At 39.3% G+C, this 16452-nt stretch overlaps 1 protein-coding gene across 1 annotated transcript in view; it reads right to left on the bottom strand.

The window, feature by feature from the left end:
- PCCA (propionyl-CoA carboxylase subunit alpha) overlaps positions 1-16452 on the bottom strand; it is a 400750-nt gene that overhangs the window by 147044 nt on the left and 237254 nt on the right. The window lies entirely within an intron of this gene.

Raw genomic sequence — 16452 nt, 5'->3', positions numbered from 1 at the left:
GTACTATCCGTTCACTTGTCGTTTACCGCTGAGTTTCAGCCTGCATACAAATAGTTGTTAGTTTGTTCGCTTGTCGTTACGATTAAAGTCTATCAAAGGACTTGAGGGCAGCAGTGATTGTTTGCCCAGCTAAACACAATGACTCATGGGGCAGTCGGCAATGGCTTTTTCTTAGCTGTAATTAAAAACCTCTTGTCCGGAGATTCCTCGCATAAACACACTCCCACCTAAGCAAACAACATATACAGTGTTTACTTAGCTAATGAGGGAAATGGCGAGAATTTTCAAACAATTATCTTTATGTGTAAACGCTCAGCATTTTAAAGCAAAAAAGTTGCTACATTGTTTGTTCAAACGACAATTATTGCATGTAAATGGGGCATAAGGCACTACATGCTGATGTGACTGCCCAGTGCTACCCACATGATCAGCACTGGTTAATGAAAGCAGGTGCACAGTATCTTAGACTAATGAGGTGTACTAATGCACAGTGTGCATCAAGTAGTCAGAGAAGCTGGCATGGCAATCATTGTTTCTGGATTGGTGGGTCACTTTAAAGTCTCCAAGGAGGTATAGATGATCTCCAGGTTGCAGTCCGCAGTCACGGTTTGGTACCTGTAGCATTGAAGCAGTAGTAGAGCCAAAGAACAGAACATATTACAGCTAAACAATCCCAAGAGTGAGGCAGAAGCAATATCCAGAAACAAGCCTGAGGCCAGAATAAGGGTCAATTTACCCATTAAGGACCAGGCACTGTAAATATACGGCGCTTGGTCCTGGGCTTAAAGCACCGCCGATAGTAAAATTATGGATGCCCCAGCTACAGTAGGAAAGTGTCAAATAAAAGGAAAAAAATGAATGGCCCCTGAGGTCTCTTATGACATCATGGGGGACATAGATAGTAAAAAAAAACAACATAATTCCATATATAAGTAGAACAATATTACAGAATAAAACAACAATATATACATAAGAAAGAAAATAACACAAAGCCGACGCCAATCAAAACCGTCGCCGTATACGCCCTGTAATCCAAAACCATACATATTATATATCAAAACGTCCAAAACAAATAGAGGAATCCATTCCCATACTTTATTTTAACATAAATATACTAAATAAAAAAATAACTATAAATGTTAAAAAAAAAAAATCATTTTTTTTAGCAGTTTAACCCCAATAAAGCGGGGGGAAAAAGTCAGTAAAAAACATTTTTAAAAAATCACCCTATATGTCACGGAAAAAAAATGCAGTAAAAATTATTTTGGTAGCTCAAGGAAACAAAATAGGTCAGTAAAACTGCCACATGGTTAAAATCCCTAAAAAGGGTCTGGTCCTTAAGGTACAAAACAGCTTGGTCCTTAAGGGGTTAAGGATCAAAACCATGAACATTAGCACAAAGAACAAGAGACAGGAGCAAGGTATGCACTTCAATCAGCAGGCAAGAAATGGTAGGACGGCTACCTTTTAAATAGGGCCTCCTGTTAAGGCCCATTTACACGCAAAGATGATCACTCAAAATTTGTTCAAAAGATAGGGAGAATGACAGTTTGAGCGATCATTTGGCACTAATGCCTATTAGCAGTTTATTACCTTAATTTGCATGTAAATTAGCCTCCGAAACTGTATGCGGAGAACAGCAGGTGTTCTATTCTCTGTATACAGCTCCTTTGTTCTGCTGCAGGGCTGCACGCTGAATACAATGTAATCAGCGCCCCTCCCCCCGTGGAGAACACAGCATGCGGTCCCTGCTATCAGCTCTCTGGCTGAACGATGAATTTTATGCTCACCTAAAAATCATCGTTCAGCCGAACAGTGAAATATGGAAGCATTTACATACAACGATCATTGCTCAAACTATGGCTTTTGAGCAAATTTTGAGCGATAATCGTTGCGCCTAAATGGGGCTCAAATACCCCCAAGAGGTCATGATTTGAGGCTATCCTATAAAGAAGACACCTCTAACAATTTCTAAATCACTGACAATTATATTGTGAGGATTGTGATAACTTCACCATACACACCACTCATTAGGTATGCACCTTCTCAGAATTAAGGCAATGATATCCACAAACTAAACTTAATCCAACTCCCAACATGCACTTTCCTTCTCTTAATGGCCATAGCATTCACTCTCTTGCTAAACATACTCCAAGAGAGGAAGTACGTGGTGGGAGTTGTTGTAAGGTCTCATTCAGAGCACCTTAGTACAGCTTTGTACTGGGAATGGAAAGCAAGGATGGTTTCTAGTCAACAGAAGGCGGAGAAAGTTTTCTCAAAAGGAAATTATTTGAGAAAAGCATATGTGCATGTTATCTAGACCTGTATAAATACTCCTCCAATATTAGAACATTCTATATACGAATATATAATATATGAAAATAAATACAAATTCTAATGAATACATTCATCAAGGAACTTGAAAAATCAGTAAAAAGGAACATTGGGCATTCTTGGCCTAGTAACTGTATGCAAGTCTGAAATGAGCTGGGTTGGATAATGTCGTAGAAAGCATGCCCCTGCTCAGTATTCTGCATCAGCAGTGATTCTCTGCAGTAATTATTTACTTGCCTTCTTCTGGGAGTCTGGTGTAGGAGTCTAGGTGATTTTGTCGAAACTATCATATTAGCTTCCATTTAAACTGTAAGCCAACCACTGTGGTGGATTTATTATCGGATGGTAAGAAAAACACTGCGGACTATGATATTCTTGTCAAAAACCGAGTAGGTTTTTGTAGCCCCAAAGGAGACTCAAGACGCAAGTGTCAACAGAACCTTTTTCAAAGTGGCAGTTAGGTTTTAAGCCCCGCCTCCCATCAGAGACTCAATATGCTATACGATGTCTAGAAAGCCCATCTCAGATAGAACATTTCTCACAATGTCTCAGGTTCATGCTCATCCATGTTTTATATTGAAGCTGTATGATTTCTTGCTCTCCATGTTTCCTAGGGGAAGGAACGTAAACAAACTGTGCGGCATGAAGCAGCGGGGGTTAGTATAATGAAAGAACAAAAGCTCAAGCAATGACTAAACTCAAACTCAAAAAAGTGAATTGTATTTGCGGCATTTACCATAAACATCTGCATTGCAAGCTGATATCTCTCTCTTGGCTTTAGGATACATAAAATTAAGCGGCCTTTTCACACTTTTAATCACAATATCGCTGCATTTTTTTAGCACAAACTTGCGATTTTTGTGCGATGCGTTTTTAACATTAGACATTTGTCCTATTGACATTTGCGTCAAAAAAATGCAGCAATATCGCGATCGCAAGTATGAAGGCACCCTAAGGCCATCGGCATGCTGTTGAGTTGAGCTCATTACAACAATCAGATGAGTGATATTTACATTCACATATCATCCAATTAGGTTATTAAAGTATGCATTGCGTGAATCCATTGCTTTATATTTAGTTATATGGATTAGGCCGGTTTCACACGGGCGACAAGATAGCGTGATTTTCTCAGGATGAGACAGTGCTATAAGTTGCATGTATGTGAAGCCCATTATTTCCAATGGGTTCCTTTACATTAGCGATGTTTTGTAAGCTGCTACACAGCGAGAAAAAAATTTGCAGTTTGCTGAATATTGCCGCGATTTGCGAGGTTTTGTAGCCCACGTTTCCCTATAGAGCCTTCCTTTGTGTTGCATTGCACGAAAATGCGGTTTTCTAGCGGTGTGATGCAACTTTTACAACAGTCAACTATTTACTACATAAATCTGACATCAGATTACATTACATTAATGGATTGGAAGAGGGAAATTAAGCAGACTGTGTATAGATATAAACTACGAAACAGGTTGTCTAAGAGTTGAAGAAAAAAAATCTAATTTTTCCCAGTAACACCGCCACTGCTGTCCATGGGTTGTGCTTGATATTGTAACTCAGCTCCAATGAAATGAATAGGACCGAACAGGTGTGGAGCTGCTTTTGGAAAAAAGGCAGCAATGTTTTTTTTTTATCCTGAACAACCCCTTTAAATGAATCACGTACAATATATGGTTCGGGTAGGCAGCTCAAGGTTTACTCAGCCTTTCATCCTCCTGAGGTCAGTAAAATGAGTAGCCAGCTTGCTGGGGGGTAAAAGATGACTGGGGATGGCAATGGCAAACCACCCTGCAAGAATGGTCTGCCAAGAAAATGTCATGATGTGACGTCACCCTAGGAGTCGGTCATGACTCGGTGCTTGCACCAGGGGACTTTACCTTACAGTATATGCAACTAATGAAAGCCAATAGGACTCAAAGTTAGGGTTTGAATCCTATAGGCTTGCAGGTAAATTACAGTAAAAGTATTGGTTTAATGGTTGAATTTTATTGGTTTTTACTAACAAAATTATTTTCAAAGGTGTTAGTAAACAAATATAATGAAAACAAAGATCTGGTACCGTGTTAGCCAGTAGAGCAAAATGTGATTGTGCAGTAAATGTCCTGTTGGGGGTCTTTATGTTGGAGAAACAGGACAGAAACCGAAAGCCAGGATGAGATCCCATCGCCACATGATTGAACACAGAAAAAGAGAATTACCTGTGGCCGAGCACTTTTCTAACCATGGACATAACATAGGAGATATGAGAGTTTTGATATTGAAGGGTGGTTTCAAGTCACAAAACCACAGAAGAATTTGGGAATATAAATTGATAACCTTTGACACGCTGAATACTGGGTTAAATTATTCCCCAGGATTTATGCGTGAATGGGAAGTGTGAGACATTTATTATACAGATAAGACCCCCATCAACAGTAATTCAGGGACCATTAACTTTCACTCCCTTATCAGTGTTTAGCTAAAAATGTTTGGGTATCTCTTGTAGCAATTCAAGCCTGCTGACTTTTCCCCCCTCCAACAGTAATTTAGGGACCATAAAACTTTCACTCCGCTATCAATGCCTAGACAAAAAAAGTTTGTTTGCTGTTGCAGAATTCCTTTTAAGTGCGAACCAATCACATGCATATCTGTGCCTTGTCATAAGTATGTATGTTATAAATGTGTATAAATATGCATGCCTCTTCAGATCCAATCCATAAGCCTGAAGAAGAACCCTGCGTTGGTTCGCAAGCTCGCTATTATTACATCATGTATTTTTGTTAGCCATTAAAAGGTATCATATCTACAAGATTACGTCGTTTCTCTTGCTGAGAACAATCACAGTAAACAAATACACATGCCCTATATAAAGAGATGGTCATCACAATTTGGCATCTTATTATGAATGCTACCAGATGAAACTTAATATAGTAGAATATACAACAAATCAAATTGGTCAAATAAGGATTTTTAAACACCAGGGGAAATTTACTTGCACTGGCACCTAACTCTAAGGGGCACTGGAGACAAGAGAAAACAATATATGGGATAAGCACTACGTACCACAAAGATCTCATCAAATTCATGAGGAACATGTAAATGAAGAATTACATCTGCAGGGGAGATGGATGCCTCTTGACCCATAGATGCCAGTTAGGGTACTTTTAGACTGGACATCTATATCGGACAGTGATAGCTGTTCAGTGAATGGAGATGCAGCGTACCCGAGATCTCTTCCTGTCGCCTGCCTCCAATCACTGTGAGCATGTAGTCATTCAAAGATGAAAGCTGTGTTTACATTGAGATAGAAGTCGCTCAGTAGCTTTTTTATTTTAGTGGGCTGAAACAAAGCGACTAATGAGCGATTTCCCACTTAGTACCCTGGTGGGTCCCAAGTTTACACGGCACAACTACCACTTAAAATTACATGTTTTACATGAGCCAAATGTTCACTGAAAAATTGCTGAAAGTACCCTTAGGCCTCATGTCCACGGGCAAAAGAAGAATTAAAATCCGCAGCAGATTTTAACTCTTCTCCTGCCCGCGGAACCGCATCCCATAGGGATGCATTGACCACCCGCGGGTAGATAAATACCCGCGGATGGTCAATAAAAGTGATTTTAAAAAAATGGAGCATGAAAAAATCTGGACCATGCTCCATTTTCGTGCGGGTCTCCTGCGGGGACGGCTCCCGCGGGCTTCTATTGAAGCCTATGGAAGCCGTCCAGATCCGCGGGAGACCTAAAATAAGAATTAACTCACCTGCAGCGGGCCGGGACGGTCTTCTCTTCCTCACAGACGGATCTTTCTTGCTTCGGCCGTGAGGAAGAGAAGACCTTCCTGGTCCGCTGCGGGTGAGTTAATTCTTTTAAATTCCTATTTTAATGCCTCATGTCCGCGGGGCAGGAGGGACCCGCTACGGATTCTCCATGTAGAATCTGTAGCGGGCCTGATTTTCCCTGTGGACATGAGGCCTTAGGGCCTTGAATGGATAGGATCATCCGCCAGGAGTTTACGCGTTTTATTAACCTCTTAGTCACTGGCCTATTTTGTATCTTAAGGCCCAAGTTTGTTTTTTTTTTTTATTGTTCTGAAAGTGCCATATTTTTGGGAGGCTATATTAGAGCTTGTTTTTTGCAGGACAAGTTGTATTTTTTTAATGGCATCACTTTGGGGTTCATATAAAAGGGGAATATTAAAAAAAAAAACTAACAAATTCCACCGTGTTTAAGATTTCACTTTATTGTCATTCACCATGAGGTAAAAAAAAAATAATATGAAGACATTCTCTGGATCAACCCAATAACGGTGATACAAAGTTTATGTAGTTTTTTTTAATGTGTTACTGCTTTTGCACACTAAAAACACTATGTTGCCACATTACAAGAATCAGAACTTTTTTTTATTTGTTCATCGAAAGCTGTATAAGGACTTTGTGGGACAACCTGTAATATTTATAGGTACCATTCAGGCTAAAATAAATCTTTTGCTCATTTTTTTAACTCTACTTTATAGCAGGTAGAAGTAGTACAAAATGGCAACTCTAGAATAGTTTTTCTTAAGCTCTTTTTTACTACATTTACTTAGTGGCAGAAATACCTTTCCTTTCAATCTCCGGGTCATTATAATTACAATACCAAATTTATGTGCTTTAAAAAATTTTTTTTACTATTTTTACACAATAAAAACACTAAAAAAAATTTGAATTTCTATCACTGTACTCCAAGACCCATAACATTTTTAGTTTTCCACCTACGGGACAATTTCAGGTCTTGTTTTTTGTGGGAAGAGTTGTAATTTTTAAAATATTTTTTTACGTGATTCATCTTGTGGGATAAATGACAAAATCATTTTATTATTCGGGTCATAACGAGCCCAGCAGTACATATTATATGTATTTAATTTTTGTGAGGAAATATTTTTTTATTTAAGTGACATTGTTTTTGTTTTAATAAACTTTAATGATCTTTCTTTTGACAATTTTTTCGTCCCGCAAGGGGTCTTGAAGATGCACTTGTTTCATTGATAGCATAGTAACACTGCATTACTTCGGTAACACAGTATACTATGCATAATCTTTCAGCCTATAAGATTCTGCTGGAGACAGGGTCTGATAGGCCTTTGCCAGGCCTCCCGTTGCCATGATAACACATTGGCACCTTGCGATCGCATTACAGGGTGACGGGGGGGAGCCTCCTCCCCAATCACTTGCTTCCATGCTGTGATAACCATTTATTGTTCCATGATAGGGGTTAAACAATCGGAAACGGAAGTTTCTCCACTTCCTGCTGTTACAGTAGGTGTTCTTGCTGGATTGTAGGAGCTTTAAACCTGCGCCATATATTAACTATAGTGCATTTAAACCCGAGCACTAAGCTCAGTGTATTTATGATGCTTTGTCACTAAAGGGTTAAATGCGACCCAATGCGTTTCAGTGACAGAAGACACAAGTCTCCTACCTCAGGAAATAAAATAATCTTTGGAACAAGATTTAAAAACAATACGGTCACTTATATATATATATAGCGTTAGATCCTTTCAGATGGTGTGTCCACTTTCGATACCAGGTGCTAGACCAGTGAACTGAAAGCGCATTGAAAGTTGGCATGGGTTCCAGTGTGGGTCACGAGGCAGCAATAAGCACTTCTTGATAAAAGCTGTCGAGATGGAATGTATCCTAACCAAAAACAAACCTTTTTCAATGTAACAATTACATCACAAAGATTGATTCTACTAAATTGCAACCCTTCTCTACATAGACATGAATAAGGGTTACAGTTCAGTGGAAGGAATCCTTGTTACACATTTGTTGAATTGGGATATGTCAGTTTTTTGGCAGATTTTTAATCAAGAACTACTTTTGTTCCATGATAGAATGCACCCTATTCTGGTGCAAAATGACCACTTCCTGCTCACAGGTCTAGCACCCGGCATCGAGAGTTGACATGTTGATCGAGAGGCTGTAATACTATATACCTTATGTAAGTGATCACATTGTTCTGAAATATTGTTGCAATTGTTTTATGCTCCTAAGGAAAGGGACTTGTGCCTTCTGTCCCTGAAATGTGTTGAGCTGGCATTAAAAAAATGTGTAAAATTTGTCCTGGCTCATGGTCCTTCCCACTCAAGGCTCTAACAGGCATCTAGGAGGTTCAAAGACACTCACCAGACCCTTTCCCCTTGCAGATGCAAGTCTTCATTTACAAGTCTCTTATGCTTTTTATCTGATCTTTGTGGTACTTAGCACCCATCACATATATTGTTTTCTCCTACCACTTGTAAAGGTGACTGCTTTGTTACCATGCTGTGGACCTCTTTTCCTGGACCCTAGGCTTAAGAATACTTTTTCTATTCAAAGCTTTGGTGTGGCATTACCAGGTGCTACACATCTGGTGGTTCTGTTTATACACCTTTAACTTCCATATCTATTTGGGGCTCCAATAGGCCACTTTAAATTTTTATCTTCACTGATTTAAAAACATAAAGAAGCACATCCCTCTTAATTGTTTCAAGCCATGAAACATTTTCCCCATGACTGTTCGTTATAGCACAGCATGTTTGCCATGACGAAGAGGCACGATCATAAGGCTTGAAACATGTAAGTTTTCCTTTTCTTTCCTCTGCTCCCCACCGTGTTATCTTTTGGAGGATGCAATAAAAGAGATGTTTTATTTATGAAAGTGCTAGAAATCCTGCTTTTCCTGTGACCTGTTAATTCGCTGTTGGCGCGAGTGTTTTTTCTCCCTGCACCCCCTTATTCACATGAGGACTAATTCAACCCTGCGGTGGTGAGCGGTTTTTTTTTCTATTTATTTGTACATGCCTCTTAGTATATTTCCAGCATGTCTGGCCAGTCCAATGAGCCAGCTAATTGATGCCAGCTTTTGGTGTAAATTATAATACAATTCTCAGGATGCGGGCACAGTGCCCCCTTTTTAATAAGCTCCTCTTACTTTAAAAAAATAAAAAAAAGAGGCGAGTAGAGCGCAAAACAATTCAAATGTTGCACATTTTGCCCAAGTAGTACTTGCATAAAAACATGTGACTTTTACACCAGAATTTTGGTACAAGTAGTTTACTAAATTTCCCCTCTGTACTCATGATTAATTGATAGTACTACTGTTGTACCCCGATATTCAGATGATACATAATAAAGCAAATTTAATAGATCTTTGGATCATAATTTTTATGGGATAGAGGGGTCGCGGTGACTATCAATATCACAGCATATACAGTGATCACAGTATAGAAAAAGTCCCGAACATTTATATTACACCAAAGCAATACTCCTTTGATTTCCCAAAACAAAGTTGGATATGCTCTTTGTATCTGCTGAAGGGCATATATCAAAACCATTTTTAAAACAAAGTATGAAAATGCATTGCCATAATAAGCATGTGAGGGAGAAGAACTGATTGCCACGAAAAAATAAAATTACACTATGCTGTCGCCCTGGAGATAAGTTAAAAAGAAATAAGAAAAAAAGATTGTGACTTGAATAGATGTATGATATGAAATTAAAATGTTTCAAGTTGAACAATCCAAAATGGATGAGGAAAGGTTAGAGTAAGAGAGAAAGAAATCAATTCTCCAATGGCAATCATGAATGGAAAAGAAGTATGAATAGGATTTGCCAGTGGGGTGCAACAGCTGCCAAATATCCTGCAGCCAACGAATTACAATAATACTGATGAAGTGTGCAAGAGCATTTGGAATCATTGCAGGGAACACAGGAAAAAAAATTCTAGCAATAATGAGCCTATTCTATTCTAGATCCTATCCAGCTCCTGTTGCTGGTTCAAAGAACAGAGAATGCTGGAAACACTTTGACATCAACATAAATGTAAAAAAAAAAAATCAGCTGTCTCAAGGCTCTAAAATAATAAATAAACACATTGTCTCTAATGTGCAAAACAAAGATAGAAGAAAACAGGACATTTGTATATGTTACTATTAATGCCATGTTTAAAAAGCATATCGTATAATTGTTTTTAGGATTACAATAACAGAATTGGAAATTACAAGAAAAAATAAAGATCTGGGTAAGAACACCGCAGTTTGGAGGATTCAGTGGGCGCCTGCCAATAAAACAGCTTCTTCTACACATGCTTCAACATAAATCATATTGTGCAAATGCCATGTGGAAGCCTTCGGGTGTGATCTGGTGATTTACTGTCTCTCAGTAAATACAGAGGGGTAAATAGGTCAACCATTGATCTGCAACTACATTTATGGCAGAACAACTTGTCCCCCATTGTTTGAATGCTAATAAGTCTGCATAGTTTATGGACAGCCATCACAAGTGCATCACCAATTAAACGCTTCTTTTTAAGTATTTATCATGTCCACTTCAAACAAGGTTGTGCAACAATAAGCTAATCATGGGGTATCCCTCTGTTGGGATATTTTGTGGAGGAGTTGGACAGCAAGTGTTCAGTTCGTCTGTTGAGCATTACAGTTTCCACTGAAATCAGTGGGCCGACTGTAAAATACAACTTAGACATGCTAGGTCCTTCAGAGAAAATCATGTTCCCTTGTTACGGTTCTCCGCTCTAGCTAATAGTTGAGGGTTCTGAGCTAGAAAATCTCTTTTTCATTGAGTCAAAATGAGCAGGTCCTTTTTTTTATTTTGCAAACTCAGGTTCCTAATCACACAGTTGAGTTCGTGTTGGGTCTGTAAAAGTTGGATGCTACAAAAGAAACAGACCGCACACAGACACCCAATGTATGCCGTCCGATTTTCACAGATCTCAGGCTTTGCACGGGTGATTGTTGTCTGTAAATCAGACCAGAATAGTGCATACTGTGTTTTTTTCGACACAAACCATAGGCCCGTTTTAAAGTACCCCCTGAGGTAGATGTACTCTAAATCACATCACAATGGGGCAGATTTATCAATGTATTCACCTGCAAAAGTGACAGGCAACAATGCAATATCTAAACTTATGTTATTTAAGTCATCCGCAGATTAATCAACATGATGTGATGATGTAAGCACTGATAAATCTCCCCCAGAGTGTTTCACATATACGTAAAGGGAAAGCATCCATATAGCAATTACAAACCACATAACAATTGAAGCCAGATATGTGGCTTATCGTCCTTGCAATGAGCAAGCTGTTGTGTTCATACATACATTGGATATGTTTTTTTGTTGCTATTCAATAAATCCTTGTCACACTTTTTTAATAGGTCCCCAAACTGTGCAAAAACTGGCTAATAAGCTGCTGATATTGCATGATGGGAGTAAACTATATACAAGACTCTATTTAAGTTATCATGTAGTAATTTGTACAGAACTTCTATACAATGAAATATGTTCTGTGTGTTGCAGGAGATCAGCCATTTCTCTGCTTCTCATCAATGTCTTCTGTCTGGCTGTAAGACAACTGGCTGCAGCAGGTCTTACCAAACTTCTCTGTCCACAATAGAGCATAACGATAGTTTGGTCAGACCTCCTTGGTGAAAATTAGTTGTAGGGTGAAAATAATTTGCAATATAGGGAAAGATGAATTCATATGGCAAAGACTAAAAATATTACAATAAGTTGCATGCCCTTTAAATGCTGTACTTGTTATGCTAATAATGGCATCCATAAAAAACCCTAGGTAGAAGAATTATATGTGCAAATGGTGTCATATTGGAATTTCACACATTTTGATAAAATAGTTTGTGATATATTGAGTAACACATGTACATTTTTGCCAAGTCTAATAAAAGATTAAAGAACATTTCCAATGAAGAAATTAAGAAAATACAGACTATTGCCAACATAATCATTGCATAGGAAGTACTGTAGGTAATTGGATTCTGAAACACAAACATTACATTAGTAGGCTCATGAGAAAGTATGATGTAGCCACACCTGCGGAGTCATTTGGTTACACCCACCAAGACTGCATAAAAACACAATGCATATAGCAGCAATTCAGCAACACTGGATGGTTTTTCACTGACACCTCTACATAAAAAAAAAAAAAGCATAAAATCACTCAGGTCCAAGGACGGTTTCTATTTCGCACCAAATCCTGCAAAGAACATAAAATGTAGCTACTCTGTTGGGATGTAACCAGTCAAACATTTCTACAGCCCTATTTGGCAAAAGACTTGCATTGGCTAGGTTCAGGCCTGTGCTACATGGCGATATTATAGTATATATGGGGTTTTTCACACTTCGCAAATACAGTAGATTGTAGTGCGATATCGGGCCTCAACGCAGATAGTCTTAAGGGGAATGTGTTATCAGACAATGATCTATTAATATAAATCACATTGTTTTGTTAAACATATCTTTTAATAATTTTTTGTGTTTTTCTTTTTAACTTAACTCAATCACAAACTGTATCTAAACAAAAAAAAATCCTAGTTTACACACACATTTTATAATCTGTGTAGTGAAATACAAGGGGCTGCTGATAAGTCTTTGGCTTTACCCAGAAAGAAACGAGATAGGGAGATGAAACTTTACATTTATTCCACATACTCTCCACTGATGTCAACACACTTCTTACATCGGTATTCCAAGTTCTGTAAGCCTTGCAAAAAGAAGGATTTTGGTTGTACCTCAAACCAGTCATCCGTAGCAGCCATGGCATCAGAAATGGTGTGAACTTTGGTACCCTTGAGGTGTTTCTTCAGGTTTGGAAACAGATCATAGTCAGAGGGAGCTAGATCTGGTGAATAAGGTGGGTGGTCAACCAGCTGGAAGCCTAGCTCCACCAGTTTTGCTGTGGTCGTTGTGCAGTGTGAGCGGAGGCGTTGTCTTGCAGGAACAAGATTCCTTTGGACAGCTTGCCGCGCCTTTTGGCCTTCAGAGCTGCCTTCAATTGGTCCAAAAGTTCAATGTAATACCTTGCATTGATGGTGGAACCATTTTGAACGTAGTCCACTAGCAGCAAGCCCTCCTTATCCCAGAACACAGACACCATCACCTTAGTGGCTGATTTTTGCACCCTGAAATTCTTTTGGCGAGGAGAATCACTGTGCCTCCACTCCTGACTGCTCCTTGGTTTCAGGGTCACACAAATAAATCCAGGTCTCATCCATAGTTACCAGTCTATCAAGGAAGTTCTTATCAGTCCGGAAATGCTGACAAATGGACCGGGAAGTTTTCACTCGCATGCTTTTCTGATCTGTTGTCAAACATTTGGAGACCCACTTTGCAGATAGCTTCTTTATGTTCAAATGTTCATGGATAATGACACAAACACGTTCACGAGAAATCCCCATGATGTCTGCTATTCCTTTAGCTGAAATTCGCCGATTCTCCAGTATGAGGTTGTGCACAGCATAGACAATCTCCGGAACAACCACCTCTCTCGGTCGTCCAGGATATTCCTCATCATTGGTGCTGAAGTGGCCCGTTTTAAATTTGGCAACCCAGTTCTTAACTGTAGAATATGAAGGGCATTGACCTCCCAAGGTCTGCGACATATCACCATGAATATCCTTCGCAGACTTTCCTTGCAGAAACAAGAATTTTATCACTTCTCTGCTCTCATTTGTTGTGAATATCGCCTTAGACTCCGCCATTTTGTTTTCCCGCGTGCCTAGATCACTGTTGCCATAAGCTACAAACAGTAAATTTTGAAAACATAGATTAGACACATAAGGCTTTCATGTGATGTAACATTCGTTACCATAGAAACAAAACCCCCCCCACAAAGCCAAAGACTTATCAGCAGCCCCTCGTATTATCCAGACCTTTGCTTCAGGCATTTATTGCAGTTTCCCGTGGCTGTCCTTTCACTCCTCAGTATAGGCTCATATTACGGTTATCCCTAAGCAAGGGAAAGATCTTTCAACCTGACCTGGATTTCAAGCTATTCTTAAAACTGATCGCTCATAGATTGAGTCCTTACATGCCGACTTTCGTACACAAAGAGCAAGTAGGATTTGTACCAGGACAATGCCATAAAGACTATCATCGATCACCCAGGCTCGCAGGACGGGTGACCCTCTATGCCCACCTAGCCTTCGATACTGAAAAAGTGTTTGATAGAGCTCACTGGGGGTTCCTGGAGGAGACCATTTTGAAAATAGGCTTAGGGCTGAGAATGATGGTCTGGATTATGGCCCTCTATCATCAACCCATGCTCATGGAATCGATAGATAATGCCCTTAGGAAAAATGTGGTGGGAATGAAGATGGGGGACGTGGAGCATAAATTGTTCCTTTTTGCAGATGACTTGTTGATCTATAAACCCTCCTGCACAGTAGGTCTCCCAAACATTCTTGATGAATTTAATAGATTTGGCAAAGTTAGTAATTTCAAGGTAAATACACAAAAGTCTGAGATACTGAACATTACCTTACCAACCCGGGGAGGTGAGCCACCTTCAAAAAGCATTCCCCTTTAAATGGAGGGAAACATCAATTAAATATTTAGGGATTCATATCTCTGGAGACATAAATCAGGTGTTCAAACTAAATTATAATCCTTTTTTCAGTATTCTTAAAACTTAAATTTACATCTTGGAGTTGGCTGTCGTTATCTTGATTTGGCAGAGTTAAAGTCCTGAAGATGGACATCCTACCCAAGTTATGATATGCGTTTCAGACTGGGATTTGCCCAGGAATTATCTATATAAATTATGTAAACTGGTAAATGGTTTTATTTCGAAAAACTACTTCACGCCTAAGTTATAGACTTCTAACTTGACATAAGTCGGCCTGGAGGTAAGGGTTGCCAAACTTTGATTTATATCACAAGGCATCTATTTGCAACTGTGTTCTTTACCTCTTCCACACAAGACAACCAAGCTTTGGGTAGCAATTGAACGCTCACTGAACCCAATTACCCATACAATGGAATTTTTTGCATTCCTCGTGAGATAGACTGGGTCACGTCCAGAGTCTCACGTTTCGTGCTTGCTCCCCTGAAAGCCTGGCATAGATTTGCTAGCGGTTCCTCTCTGGTCTCCTCCCCTGGCCCTTTAACACCCCTAGTTGGTAACCTGCAGTTTCCATCTATGGTATACAGTACATCTTTAATCTTTCTTACCAGAGGTCTAATTTCTTTGTATATGTTATGTGTATGGCCTTTTTGGCCTGTAGCCTCTCTCTCCGACTTGGGAAGGGGTTTCAGGACAATATGAGGGCTTTGGCTAGAATTTTTTTAGCTTTGTAGTTATATTTCTTCTGTAATACCCGCCTCTAAATTGACCTTGGAACTCACCCCTTTTGAAAAATTATGCATCTAATCTTCGGCCTCATCATATATCATATGTGGTCTCCTTGATGTATGGGTTGTTGCTGGATGGGGAGATTGGGATTCTTTCTCTAGATGGAGGGGAGCTTAAGAAGATGAGATGGGTTGGACTTTTCCCAACGAACTCTGGAATAAGACCTTTGTTTTTACAAAATGTGGATCTCTTGGGGCCTTTAGGAGCTTAATTCTATCTCAATGGTGCAGAACTCCCCACCAACTACATAAAATGTACCCATCTTTCTATGACCCATGCTGGAGGTGCTCTGCTGCAACAGCAACTATGTTCCATACTAGGTGGGATTGATCGCTAGTAACTCCCTTATGGAGGGACATATCTGCCCTATAGAAAACACTATGTAGGACGTCAACAGATATTACACCAGAAATGCCCCTTTTCTCCATGCTCCCAGGCTCTATTTCTAGATACGAAAGGGGTCTCCTGGGACATTTTCTTACAGTTACTAATTCCTAGGCTCTGGAGGTCGGTCTCTCCCTAATCTAGAGTAATGTAGGTTGAGGCCTTGGACTCACTATGATATAAGGAAGAGCTAAGATCTTTAGATGACAACGCTATTTCCAATTTTTGTTTCACCTGGGTTACATGGCTAGACTTTAGGGATTCACCCACTTTTTTGACTTGCTATCAAATGGTACCCTTCCACCTTAAATCTCACTCCGTAATAGATGTGTTATTAGCCTAGCCACCACCAGAGACACCATAAAATTCTCTATATCTTTTTCTGACTCGCTTTCTTTCTCTATTTTCTTCTTCACTCAATTTTTCTTATCTATTGTTGTTGACTTATTTTAATGTTGTTAAATCATACTGCAATCTCCATGTCACTTCTTCAATTTTCATATGCTGTATATTTCTTGTTCCCTGTATAGATAACCCCTCTTTCATTATAGCATTACATGTTATGCAAATTCTTGTG

This window comes from Eleutherodactylus coqui, chromosome 1, assembly GCF_035609145.1.
Source record: "Eleutherodactylus coqui strain aEleCoq1 chromosome 1, aEleCoq1.hap1, whole genome shotgun sequence".
NCBI classification, from domain to species: domain Eukaryota; kingdom Metazoa; phylum Chordata; class Amphibia; order Anura; family Eleutherodactylidae; genus Eleutherodactylus; species Eleutherodactylus coqui.
The sequence above is the reverse complement of the archived record's forward strand: the minus strand, read 5'-3'. Positions and strand labels throughout refer to the sequence as shown.